At 46.9% G+C, this 14464-nt stretch overlaps 1 pseudogene across 1 annotated transcript; it reads left to right on the top strand.

Moving 5' to 3' along the window:
- The first annotated feature begins 11802 nt into the window (after nucleotides 1-11802).
- Nucleotides 11803-12392, top strand: LOC308488750 (small ribosomal subunit protein eS7-like; annotated as a pseudogene). Its single transcript has one exon. The product of its transcript is annotated as a small ribosomal subunit protein eS7-like (transcript).
- The last annotated feature ends 2072 nt before the right edge of the window (nucleotides 12393-14464 follow it).

Genomic DNA, 14464 nt, shown 5'->3' with positions numbered 1-14464 from the left:
ACCTCAATATTTTCTAAATTATATTAATAAATATAATTACTTGATATATAGACATGATACAGAAAATTCCAATCCCACAGATGGGTATAAGTGAAAACTAAGTCTTCTTTCTGCACCTTACCTTTCAGTTCTCCCCATAAGCAATTGTATGTATGTAATACGTATTTTAGTAGCATGCTATACACAGTGTTCTGATGTGCAGAATGTTTTCTGAGGACTCCAAATCAGACATACTGAATGAATATTCCAACGCAGTCACTAGTTTTGGAATAACCATAAGTCCTGGGCTAAAAATCGAGTGATGATATTTTGGAACCTCATCGTCTGAGGCTGACGCATAGCCCAGATCGTGAGTGTGATGAGTATAGCCAGGAACCCACAGAAGACTAGGTAGAAGAGCAAGGTCAAACCCCAGCTCTTGGCGCCCCAGGAATTCCCAGTGGTCGGGTTGTAGATGAAGAGCTTCCACTCAGCCAGGCTCTGGCTGGAGGACTTCTTATCTGTCTTCGTCATGGTGCGTGCACCAACAGTGAGGGGAGCGGCAGCTGCAGAGGTGCAGGCCACGAGGAGAATGGTGCAGCTCAAATGGTACAGCCCGGCGACGGTCCAGAATGTTTTAAAGGTATAATTTCACGAGCATCAACCCAGATCTACTCAATCAGCATTTTCAAAGATGGGCCCAAGGATCTATTTTACAAAGCTCCCCAGGGGCTGTGGATGTGCACGTGGTTGGTGGGAAGGGTGCTGGACCAGCCTGTGGCTTCCCTGCCACTCCTGAGGACCTAGGTCTCCCACCTTCTGCTTTGTTGGCCTCCTGGAGTCTTCTCAGAGCTGGAGACTCCTAAGTTCCCCGCCCCTTAAGTTCTCCTCTTCAAATACTCCTCTGTGTTCATCTGCCTCAGACCACATTCTACCTGCCCCTCCACACATCCAGCTCCCAGGCTTCTCAGGGTGTTCGCAACAGCATCTTAGAGGTGCTTAGAGGTCAGCATGTAGAGGTGTAGACCTCTACAAACCAGTGAGAATCTTCACTCTGATGCTACCCAATGACTACGAGATCAAATCACAAAAAACTGATTGACAAACCGGAATGTTAATGTGTTTCAAAGATATCTACCATTCATTGAGCCCCTACTGTGTCTCCGGTCCTGGGTCAGGCATTTTTTACAATAGCTCCCTCAGGATAGATTTTATTAGACCCCATTTTACAGATGAGGAAGGAAACAGACGCCTACAGAGGTGAAGGCAGGCGATTGAGTGGTGGAGCCAGTGTGACTCTAAAAGCAATACTCTTTCCTCTACCCCACATTGCCACACAGTCCAAAACCTGTCAGTTATGCTGGGAAATGGGCCTTACCACGAACAGGGACAAGTACATCTCTATCTGGGACATCTCTTCCTGCTAACAAGATCCCTGGGAACTAAATTATAATGTAAAGATGAGCACAGAATGAGTCAAGGGCACGCAGTGTCTGGAGGCGTTGTCCACAAAACTACAGCCACATTAAGCTTGACCCGCAACAGAACTCTCGTCTCTGGTGACCTGAATATTGGCATCTCCCCAACACAGTGGACCCTCCCTTTGCAGAATGCTGGGGAGACCCTGGCAGATTTCGGTTTTGTCTCTGCTCCATCAAGGTACTGCCCAGCACCATCAGTGGGGAAAACAGACGCTGGTACCCACAAACCTATGTTCACATCCCAGCTCCTCCATTTATAAGCCATGTGACTTCAGATGCATCACTTCTGTTCCATCCTCCCAGGGTTTTTGAAGTTAGTAAATGTATGTAAAACTCACAGCCCACAGCCCAATTATGGCAGGTTCCCCCCTCTCCCTCTTGCAGAGGCAGCATTTTTCCTGGCACTTTTCTTTTGTCACATTCCAGTTCTGACGGCTGTCTCCGGTCATGTTTATGGGACTTGGGTGGTTCTTAATCCTCTCCCTCCCAGCCCTCCCTCCCCTTTGCCCTCAATCCAAAGAGGCATATGATCAAGTCTTGGCCCAGGCACAGGGTAAATATAAAAAGGACATTGTATCTGAAACTGGGAGCCGGGATCATTCGCGGGAGGATTTCTACTGCCCACCGCTCACTAAGCAGGCTTGGGGAGTCACATGAGGGCCTGTGACCCCCGCCCTCCCCCCGGCCCACATGGTCTTCCATCTCATCACAGACTGGACAAGCTCCTTGGGATATGGCAGCTTCCCACTGCCTGACTCGCAGTCAGACTCCTAGCAGGCTTACCTTGCTCTGCTTGACGGTCATCTTCCCCAAAAGTTGAGTAATATGTGAATTCATAAAACAAACCCCCTTTTACTCCTAATGATTATCATTAATTCAAGGGATCCTTATCTTTGGCTTATAGTCACCAGATTGTGTCTCCTTCAGTTGTGGGCAAAACTGATATGTATCAAGTATTTACAACATGCTAAGTGGATTCTATGTGAGTTATTTCATTTCATCCTCCTAACAGTCCTGGGAAGTGGGTACCGTTTCTATCTCCAGTCTAAAGTCAATTACAATCACGAATATATATATAGCACTATTTAGCAGATGTCATTCTCCTGCTTTACGTTTATTAACTCATTCTGTCATCACTGCACTCCTATAGTGCAAATACTCGAGTCAACTCCCTTTACTGAGTCTCAGAGAGGTTGAGCAAGCAGCCCAGGTCACACAGCCAGAAAATGACAGAGGCTGCAATTCAAGTCTGGGTAGCCTGGCTCCTGAGGCTCCTGACCACTCTGCTCCATGTCTCTCATTTTTCTCAAAGCAGGTTCTATATGTAATTTCAGCAGCCCACAGATAACATTACAAATCGATAGGGTGTGAGCCAGATGAGGCCTGGCTCAGCCACATAGGTTGCTGAAGCGCTGAAGGACAGACCACGCTGATTGATTTCTCGGTTGGGTCTTTAAATGTCAGCATGTGCTCAATGACCATCTCAGACCTTGGACACAGAAATAAAATACAGAAGGAGAGGGCATTCTAATGCGTGGGATGAGAGGAAAGCAGGGCAGAAGAAGAGCAATGGCCCAAAGCACACATGCATGTGCAGCAGGGTAGGCTTCCTGGGCAGCAGAGAGTGGCCCTTCGTAAGCAGTGAGGGATGGGAATGGGGTGAGAGTTGTGCCCTTGACCCTGGGCTGCTGGGAAGCCATTTATGGCATGACACCAACCCGAGAGAGAGCTGAGTCTTAACCTGATTTAGCTCCTTTATCAGTATTGATTGGTCACTGCTAGAAACTGCTCATTTAGACCAGCCAGGCCGACCGCTTGAGCACAGCTCATCATCACATATGCAGTGTGGAAGAGTAACCCCAACCCCCAGAATTCACCTGGACCCCCTCCTGTCACCAGGTTCTGCTGCATGGCTCTCTGGGTCTGCCCAATTCAATCATTCATTGTTTTAGGAGCTGAGGGGACAGACACACACACATGACAAAGATGGTCCTACCTCTTCTCAGGCAGCCTGGCGGGGGAGACTGACAGGATAAAGAAGGTAACAGAAATAGACCTAAGATGAGTTTCAGATGTGTTTTGTGCAGTGAAGAAAATAAAATGAAGTGATAGGAGAGAAGCTTGTGGGGAGGAAAAAAAGCAAGGGGAAGGTAGTCCAGGAGGTCCTCCCCAAGGAGGTCCTCCCCAAGGAGGTGACATTTGAGCGGAATTCTGAGTGATGGAGAAAGGGGAGTATTCTGAGATCTGAAGGAAGAGTTCTCAATGCAAGGGAAACAGCAGAAACAAAGGCCCTGTAGCCTTTGGACCAAGAGAAGCTAGTGCTGTGAACAGCAGAGAGGTGGGCAATAAGGGAGGAGAAGAGGGTGGGGTCAGAGGGACCCCAACTCCTGGCACTTTGTCCCTGTGAGACGTCTCTCCTTCATAAGCAGCCCAGGTTCACTATCAGTACTTGACATCAGTGGACCTCTTTCTCCCCCTTCTACCCATGTCCCAGGATATGACTTTGCATTGGCCCCTTGCCCTCACACTTTGGGTAAAAGATCACAGGGAGGCGACTCTTGCCCAACCATGCTTTAGAACAGGGGGGTCCAAACTGCGGCCCGCGGGCCAACTGCGGCCCATGATCCATTGTTAATTGGCCCGCAGCAAATTCCCAAAATATATTTAGTTTACTTAAATAAACCAGGTGAGGCAATACGTACTTCACCTCGAATGAGTGGCCCGGCTGTTTGTGTATTTTACCGCATATGGCCCTTGGTGAAAAACGTTGAAAAAAGTTTGGACACCCCTGCTTTAGAAGGAGATCTAATGTGGGAGGCTAGGAAAGCACCCTGGGGACTGGGAGACCAGAGAAACTTCCTGATCTTCAAGGGCTGTCTAAGCCTACCACCTTCTCTAGCCCTAGCTCACATCACATCCCCGCTGACCACTCACGCATCCAAATCTGCCTTGGGCTCTGTCTCTGGGCCTGTGTTCCCGCTGATCCAACACTGGCAGTGACCTTGACCCACATTCCACTTAGGGAAATCCCTCTCATTTGCCTAGCATAAATGATTCTGACTCATGTAGCCTTTCCTGACTCCCAATCACATTTAATTGCTGGGCTGGTTTTTTGTTTTTGTTTTAATGTTCCTCTGGCATTTGTTTGACGATCTACTTGATCTTTCATTTCCTTTTGTCTTATATTATAGATTTCTGAATACCTGTCTCTCCCATCATACCACAAAGTCTGTGGAGAGCAGGACTACAAATGTGGGCTCTGCCACGGCCTGGCTGTGAGGCTTTTGGCAAGATGCTTTACCTTTCCGGATCTCAGCTTCCTTTGATACCCACAGAAGCAGATCCTAAAACCAGAGTTCAATATCAGAAGTGTACCGGGAGGGGATCCGAGGAAGTTCCGGGAGACAAATGGGGAAGTGAGACAGAGAAAGGAAGGAACCCCAAACAGGATGCATTAACAAGTAAATTACCACACCAGGTGACTAGAGTTCACTCCTGCTGGGCAACTCTGGATGACGATGTAGATTGTAGGTTCACAACTCAGCTGAACATTGTTATCACCTGGGAGCTTTAAAACATACATACGCCTGAGTCCCACCCACAGAAATTTGAATTTAATTGGTCTGGGATGTGGCCTGGGCATCAAACAAAATTTGTGTTCCCCAGATTCTAACACACAGCAAAGTTTGAGTCACGGGTGTAGAATACATCTCAGAGCTCTCTTAGCTGAGAGGTGAAAAAACTGGGGTGTTTATCCACCAACTCTCCATCCATCACTGGTTGAAGATGTTTCTAGCTTATTCTGTGAGTGGTCCTAGCATGCTCCCTTGACCAGAAAAGAAAAACTATGCTCAGGTCCCTTGACCAGAAAAAAAGGCCCAAACTCAGATGTTTGTCATAAGCAGTCTTGGTTGTATGAGGGTGAAAATGAGCAGGGTTCTGGTAACATCACCATATCCTTCATCTTTAAAATGGGGGTAAAGGATTTGTGACTTTTTGTGAGGCTCAGCAAATGTCTCTTAAATGCCAGGCATACAATAGGCACTTAATAAATGTTATGATCTTTGCTGTGGTTATTGGTGAATGCCCTTCAGCACCCAACTAGGGGCTTTGTGGTAGGGAATGCCCAGTAAATATCAGTAACTCTCTGCATCTCCGCTCTAAGACAGCAACGCCAGAAACCTGAATAGATGGGACACACATCATTGAATCCTGCAGTTCCCAGGATGCTGAAACAGTGTCGGTCCCTAGACGATCTGATATTTCTAACCTTGGCAACACACTGGAATCACCCGAGAACTTGACAAGAAAATATGCACGGCTGGGTACCACCCCCAGGGAGTTCTGATTTAATTGGTCTGGGGTGAGGCCTGGGCATTCCAGATTCATAACAGCTCCCCGGGAGATTTTAATGTTGCAGACTTGGTGATTAACCAAGGGTGGAAGGTGGGGGGATGAGAAGGCACAGGGGGAATAGTTGCATAATTTCCCCTTCTGTTCCACCCCAATCCTTTCGTCTATGTATCCTGAGGGTTTCGGGAGAATCCAGTATCTAGGAGAGGCAGGCTTGGGGCCTCAGTGGGCATGAGACCTGCTGCTCCCAGCTCCCAGAACAGCCACTCACCAACACAGGCACCTTCTTGCTCATCCTGACCTATGTTCTTCCCCGAGTCCAGCTAACATGACCCCGGAGCCCATACCAGTTCATCTGGAAACCCCTCTCTGAGTGTCTCCCACAGGCCAGGTGCTAGGAGAGGTACAGAGGCAGATGGATACTTCCGTCCTCACAGTCTCCACTCCCAAGAGGAAAATAACCACCAGTACCGCACGTGCAAGGGCCCGGATGGAAGTCTGCAGTCTGGCAGTAGGACACGAGGGGCAGAGCATTTCCTCCTGGGGTGGGAGGAGAGTGCTTCAGACGGGTTTTCTGGAAGAGCCATACAGAAACATCCCTGAGGTAGATAGTATCTCTACTTAAAAACAAGGAATTTAAGTCATCAGGAATTTAAGTTTAAGGGACAGTATAAACACTTTCAAGCCTTCATGAAGTTTCCTTCCAGGCCGGGTGCTGCGCGTGCTACTGCACGTATCATCAATAAAAGTAATAATGACTCACATGCGTGTGCCCCTCCTGTGGGCCAGGACTCTTCTCGGTGCTCCTTTCATCTCGACAACACTGCTATAAGGCAGATACTATTGTTATGCCCATTTAACAACTGAGGAAACTGAGACTTAGACGGGTGACGTGACTTGCCCCAGGTTGCATAGTGGTGGAGCCAGAATTGTAATCCAGGCTGGCCTCGTGGCTAAGCCTCCTCCCTTAACCACCACACTGAAGGCCTCCCATCACCCCATTTCGTTCTCACAATCCAAAGAAGGAGGTATCCTCATCTTGCTCTTGATCAGACAATGAAGATGAAGGAGGCCACGGTCACACCATGGGTAAGGCATGGCTATGAGTCCATCCCGGCCTGCCCGATCCTGAAACCCTTCCCAGTCCTTTGCCCCAGCCTGCTCCCATGGCCCAGCACTCCTTCCGTGGCCCCACCCTGTTTGGGCAGGTCTTGACTCTCTGAAACATTTCTTCCCCATTGAAGACCAGACCCTTTATAAAAACAGAGCCTGCTGACTGTCTCGCTGGTCTCAGCCACAGCCAGGGTCTCCTTCCCCCCAGGCTCCTGCAGGAACTCCCACAGTCATCAAATCAGGCCCACTTGGCACAACACTGCCATCCTTAGCCCCACGAGGATGGTGCCTATGGGTAGGCCCCAAGGGTGGCCTGAGGTTCCTGCTGAGGTGTCTTGCCACATCCCTATTTCCATCATATTTTTAACTAGAGCTCTGGGGGCACCAGAAAGGATGTGTTTTGCCGAAGCAAGCACAGCCCAGCCTCTCTCAGGCACCCACCAGCTCCATGGTACCCAACTGGGGAAATAAAGCAGGACTCTGCCCTCTCCCTCCTCCTAGACTCAAAGCCTTGTCCCTTTGGGAAAGTCCAGGAAGGCTGCTCTGCACTCTGAGAAAACGCTGTCACCAATCTAAGGGCTTGTAATGAACCAAATTATGCTGAATTAATTGGCTGTCGTTAGCAGTGTCAGGGAGGGGGTTGGGGAGCAGCCGCATCCACCAAGGCTGGGAAAGGGAAAGCGGAGGCAGGACAGCCCACAGTACAAAATGCTCTGCACAGCTTGTGTGAGAGAAGAATTCCTTACTGTCAGCTCTCGCCAAAATAGCCAAGGCACCCACTCTCGCCTCTGAGAGCACCTCTATTCTGGAACTCGACTCTCAGCCTTTGGCGTTGAACATGGTGCCTCCAGGTGCATCTGCCCTTGTTCACAGGAGCCATAACACGGCCTTGATGATAAGAATGAGTCTGTATCCGCCCCCATTTCCCCACTGAGCTTCAGGGTCAAATTACAAAAAAAATCAGGAGGCCCCATCTCTTGGCTGTACATCCTACTTCCTGCCCAGATGGGACAGGCAGGCGAGGAGTCCCCAAGCTGGTAATCACATCTAGTTAAGTATTTGCATGAAACAGAAGACCAAGGCTCAGAAGAGCACATTTGGTCTTCAGCTGGCACAGAATAGAGGTGGTGCAGAGGCAAGAGCACCTGCTAGAGGGACTTGAGCCCAGAGGTCTTATTCTGGTTCTGCTATAAACCAGCTGTGTAACCCTGGACAAGTCACGTCCCTCTCTGAGCCCTCAAGGTCTTCAACTGAGGGGTGCTGGAATGAAGAGTTCATTTCAATCTGGGGTCTCAGACACTGGGAGGAGGGCACGGGTCTTGCAGGCATTGCTAAGGCTTAGGAATCTTTGCATGTACCTTACACTTTTGGTGGGGAAAATAGCTCTCACACTTACACGTACTGTTTTCCAAAAGAACATAGGATGTACGATTATTCACACAATGAAAATTTATTTTAAAGCATTCACTGAATTCACAGGAATTTTGGTCATTGTTTTCTTTTTTTAATGATACTTTACCTTTTTAATTTTTTAATTAAAGTTTATTGGGGTGACAATTGTTAGTAAAGTTACATAAATTTCAGGTATATAATTCTATATTACATCCTCTATAAATCACATTGTGTGTTCACCACCCAGAGTCAGTTCTCCTTCCATCACCATATATTTGTTTAATTTTTTTATTGTGGTAAAATATACATAAAATTTACCATCTTAACAATTTATAAGTGTACAGTTCAGTGGCATTACGTTCATTCACATTGTTGTGCAGCCATCACCACCATTCACCTCCAAGACATTTTCATCTTCCCAGATTGAACCTCTGTACTCATTAAACAAACACTCACTCTCCATCATTGCCCCCTCTCCCCAGCCCTAGGAACCACCGGTCATTATTTTCTTAATCATTCCCTTCTCTCCCCAGCCCTAGGAACCACTGGTCGTTATTTTCTTAATCAAAAGACTTTAAATAGGCAACAACAACTCTTCTCATATGGGGGTCTATGTAATAAACTGATGTTGAGGAAGAGTCTTACTTCCTGAAAAGGTAAGAAGCTCTTGACCTAGATGTGCAAAACCCCTGCTTGAGCTGACATTTAGTGATTCTGTGTTTTCTAATGTCAGGAGGAATAAAATCAACCTGTTAATTTTTCCCCCCTAGGATGAAGATGATTTTACTTTAATTTTTTTCTTCTTTCCATATAGGATGGAATGCAGAGGTAGAATCTACAGTTAGCAGAGCCATCAGAGCAGTGATTTCCTCTGTGGGGCTGGAAAGGGCACAGGCGAGCCTCGTGGGGAGCAGGAAATGCTCTGTATCTTGATCTGGTGGTGGTTACATGGGTGTGGACATTCGTTAAAATTCACTGAGCTGTTTGATTAAGATTTATGTACTTTGGTGCACATATATTATAGCCAGAGCCACATGGTTTTAAGAAGAGAGTGAGCCATCAGTTCCAAAGGGTACAGATAACATCGCAGAGAGATGTGAGGCCTCTACATCCTTTCCCAGCCAGGTTGTCAGGTAAGTGTGTACCTTGCTTATACAAGGAGGACAGGATAAGTTCTATCCTGAAATAACACCAGGCAATGAACCATTTCTTTATTCATTTGTTGAAGAAAACTGTGGGGTGCACTTTCTTTGAGCCAGGCTCTGTGCAAGGCCCTGGAGATACAGAGAAGTTCCCTGGAGCTACGTCAGCGCTCGCAGTCTCACTCGTTCCACCTATAACATGCGTGGTCAAGTTCTGTTTTACCTCACCTAGATAGCTCCTGTTGCCATCTAAGCTTATTTCCTCTTCTACTTTCTCAGCAGAGGTCATCTTAAAGATGCTCAGAGGACACATTGTGAAGCTCTGGCCAGATGATCATTAGTGGGGAGTAATCCTCTTTGTCAGGCAAAACAATCTCTATTCCTTTATAAACCTGTCCATCTTCAAACCCTGTGATCAAAGCACCTTAGTTTAACACTAACAAAGTAGGACTGCAATTTATCTGTTTATGTTTCTCTGACCTGGAATTTCGTGAAGACAGGGAATTGCTATATTCATCGTTGTACTAATTATATATACTGAGCACCAAATATGTGTGGAGCATAGTGTCTGGCACTTAGTAGGTACTCAAGATGTTAACTGAATGAATAGGTGAGGTTAAAAGGAGACAGATGGATGGAAGAGCAATAAACCCAGAGTGGTTAAATGACAGGCTGAGGGTCACTCAGTAATGACTGGACTGCAAGTGACATTTGTCCCCAGACTCAGACCCATTCCTCTTCCCTTGGCAGGCAACAGCCCACACCATAAAACTTCCTGTCTATCCCTTTGAAGAGGTGGGTTGATTTACATCAGCCATCAGAGAGCAAAAATATAGGCCTTCAAACTTTTATTGCCTTTTTATTATTCCTGATGACGCACAGAAATATCATGTAAAACATTAGCAATGACTTTGAAGGTGCATGTTCCAAAGGTTTGGGAATGGTTTTTTTTTCTAATTTGGTAAGTCAGGGGGTTTCTGCCAGGCAGGCCCAGGGGCACGAGCAGAACTAGAGCTGATTTAAAAGCAGAATTGATCTTTCAAACCTCATTTTCATTTCTATCAGCACCCTATCAGACACCTTATGCCTGAGCCAGTTCCCATCCATGTATAATTTATATATTTGATTTCAATAGATTAATTTCTGCCTCATTCACAGGGAGGGACAGAGCAGGGAGAACTCTCTCTTTTATTTTCCATGGGAGTGGTCTTATATATCTGCATATATTTCATTCTGTTTCCACCTGGAGAATTATTGTTTTAAAGACTAATTCTAAACTCACTCTCACATTCATTAAGTTTTTAAGAAGAGGTCAAATGACGAACATCTACGGTGATTTCTGTTTATACAGGACGTGGGATTGTCCCAGGCACGTTAGAGAAGAGACCATTCTATCATCTCCTGCTAGGAATGGCCATCTTTGGGGTAAAATCGAGATGTGGGAGAAGGAAGAAGCTACCCTCACCTGGTGTTAGGGGTGAGTGCCGGCTGACCTCTGACCCCAGTGTATTTCCCCATCCCCTAAGTTCCCAGGGCCCTCCTCAAGTAGCTTAAATAGGTCTCCCGGAAGAAGATCAGAACACCAGAGAAACACTAGAGTCTCTTTCCTAAACCTAACAAATTCCCATAATGCCAGACTATATTGTTCTTCCCTATCTTCATTTTTCTGCCCCATTGCCCTCTGGGAGAATCTGATCCAATTCTGGAATCCCAGAGTTTCAAGAACTATGTTGGCAGTTATTGAACTCCCCCACCTCATACCCAAAACCTTTTCTCAAGGGACCTGTGCTTCTCTGTGCACTATCAATTTCACCCCTGAGAGTCAAGCCCCAAGCCTTCCTTCTGGAAATTCTTCGTAGTTGGGCAGTGTGGCAGATTGTATTTTCCAAGATGGTTGCAACAAGGTCTCCCATCCCACATGTTCTTACAAGGTGACACTGATGATTTTCCCATTGACAGATATGGTCTACATTTCCTCCACTTGAAACCAGGCAGACTTGTGACTGGCAGAAGTAGTATTTTTGCTTCCACCTGGTTCTCTTGGAACTTTTAGTCTTGGACTAGCTGCCATGCTGTGAGGAAGCCCAGACCACACGGAAAGGTGACAAGTAGGTATCTGGGTGACAGCCCCTGCTGAGATCCTAGCGAAAGGCCACCATCAAAGCCAGTCATGTGAGCAAAGAAGCCTTCGGAATAACTCTAATGCCAGCTACCATCTGACTGCAAATGCCCAAGGTATCCTGAGAGAGAACCACCTAGCCAAGCCCCGTTAATCTACAGAACCATCAGAATTAACAATACAATGATGGCTTCCCAGGCTGCCACTCATCAAGGAGAAGGCCATGTTCAGTTCGAGCACGAAGATCATGAAGCCCAAGGCGAGAATCCAGACGCGTTCGAGTCTGGCATCCCTCAGGCTCTCCTTGAGTTGGAGATGAACTCGAACCTCAGAACCCAGCTTCGGGAGCTGAATATAACAGTAGCTAAGGAAAGTGAAGTTGGCGGTGGTCGGAAAGTTACTATACTCTTTGTTCCTGTTCCTCAACTGAACTCTTTCCAGAAAAATCCAAGTTCGGCTAGTATGCGAATTGGAGAAAAAGTTCCGTGGGCAACATGTTGAGTTTATCGCTCAGAGGAGAATTCCGCCTAAGCCAACTGGAAAAAGCCGTCCAAAAAATAAGCAAAAGTGTCCCAGGAGCCGCAATCTGACAACAGTGCGTGATGTGATCCTGGACGAATTGGTTTCCCCAGGTGAGACTGTGGGCAAGAGAATCCACGGGAAACTGGACGGCAGCCAGCTTGTAAAGGTCCATCTGGATGGATAAAGCCACGTGGAACAACGTGCAGCACAAAGGTAAAACGTTTTCTGGTGTCTACAAGAAGCTTACCGAGAAGGATGTTAAGTTTTGAATTCCCAGAGTTTCCGTTGTAAACAAAAATGACCAAATAAAACATCATTCACAATAAAAACAAACAAAACGATAAAATGATGGTTGTTGTTTTAAGTCCTTACTTTTGGGGGTGATTCATTTTGCAGCAATAGATAACCGAAACAGGCATGATTAGCAGAATAAGTGAAGACAAAAGTGGGCCTCTGGCAGCTTTTCACCTCCCCACCTTAAAAGACACCCCACATTTATACAAAATCACATACAAATGAGTGCTGACAGCCTCTGATCCTCTCTCCCTTGGCAGACATTTGGAAAGGAGAAAAAGGTGGGGGAGAAAGAGAAACAATATTCATTGAATGCCTGCCATATGCTAGGTAGGTTACTTCTTATCCATTGTACAAGAAATTGATGTTAGAGAAGTTAAGCGACTGGACTAAGGTCACACTACTAGTAAGTGTGCTGTTTGTGAAGTGAGGTCTGCATAAGTAGCCTGCGGCCTGGGCCACATGTGGAAGAAATACATGCTCAATAAATATTAGTTGAATAAATGAATAAATGAATGAATGAATGACTGCATTCCACTTGCCTTCTGTCTCTAGCCGGTTTCTTTCCTGGTGGCTCAGAGGGCAAGTTGAGCACCTGGTTTGTTTTTTCCAGAAGGGGCAAGAGAAGGGAGGGAGTGGCTGTGGGTTGAACCTAGGACGCCACCGTATCTGTTTCCTGGAGAGAGGCTGGCCTTCCTGCCAGGTGGGAGTCATGATCTTGTCTTCCCTCTCAGGTTGGGGCCTCAAGGCCACCTCCTCTGGTCTCAGCCATCGAAGGTGCAGCTCCCTGCGCAGGTTCCCAGCTCACCTCAGCCCCATCCCGACTGTATGTGCAATCTCTGATGTCAGTTCCTGAGGCAGAATCAGTGCTCTGGTGATTGCAACCACAGAGACACAGCCAGGCAGGGTCAGCGGGCTTCTCTTTGCACCTTTGTCCTCTCCAAGCACAACTGGAATCAGAATCCTTTGCCACAGGCATTTAAGGAGGGCAGTAGGTCCTACAACTACACTGTCTTTCTCTTGTTGTTTTTTCTAATTCACCCTAGAGAATCATATATTTCCAGGAAAGAGGAGGGGAAAGGCAAGCATACAGAGGAAGCTACATTGACCAAGCAATTACCATTCCCCAAGCACTGTATGATGTGCATCCATCATCTCATATAAAGCTATGAGGTACATGTTATTACCCCCATTTTACAGATGAGGAAACTGAGGCTCAGAGAGGTTAAATAACTTTCCCAAAGTCACACAGTTACTGTGATTTGGAACTGGATTTCAAGCCCTGTCAAGCCTACATAGCTCTAAAGCCAGTGCCCTTTTCCTCCTTCCCAGGAATCAGAATCCCCTTGCCTCTGAGGCATAAGGGACCATCACAGGGCCAGTAGATAATCCCATCTCCAACCCCCAAATATCATGAATGTTACTGCGGCAGCAAACCCTGGCAAAGATCACAAGCAACTTATTCAGTAAGATGTATCTGAGCTGCCTGTGATTCTTTGCTTTTGTCTGTAAGACAATTATACTTCAGATATTTGGTTCTGGCCTGTACTAGGTCCTGAGCCAGCACCTACCTCACCCTGCCTCCCAGAATCCAGACCAAGCCAGAGGAGGAGCTCATTCTCCTTCCCCGTGTACCTCACCTAGCTCACCACTGAATTCCATTTCTGCTAAATCCCCTAGCACAGTGGTTCGGCACCTAAGCTTCAGGAGCTATACTGCCTGGGTTCAAATCCTGGTTCTTAATACTAACATGTCCTCTAGTAAGTTATTCAACCTGTTCTTGGCTCAGTTTCCTCCTTTGCAAAATGGGACTAGTAAGAAGACTCACCACAGAGGGTTGTGAGGACTCAGTGAGTTAGGATATGGAAAGGCTCATAACATAGTAAGTTGGCTACTGATGCCCTTTCTGGTTTGATGTAAATACTACCTGAGCGCACATCCTCCGCGACCAGAAAGAACCTTATCAAGAACTGCCTGTGCTGCAGAAAGAACAGCGTTCAGGCAGTTCTGGAGACCATACGAAACAGCCCTGCCAGCACCCTCACCTCACCTATCACCCCTCAGAGAAC

The sequence above is a fragment of the Rhinolophus hipposideros genome, assembly GCF_964194185.1.
Source record: "Rhinolophus hipposideros genome assembly, chromosome: 20".
NCBI classification, from domain to species: Eukaryota; Metazoa; Chordata; class Mammalia; order Chiroptera; family Rhinolophidae; genus Rhinolophus; species Rhinolophus hipposideros.
This window is presented reverse-complemented; position numbering and strand designations above follow the sequence as displayed.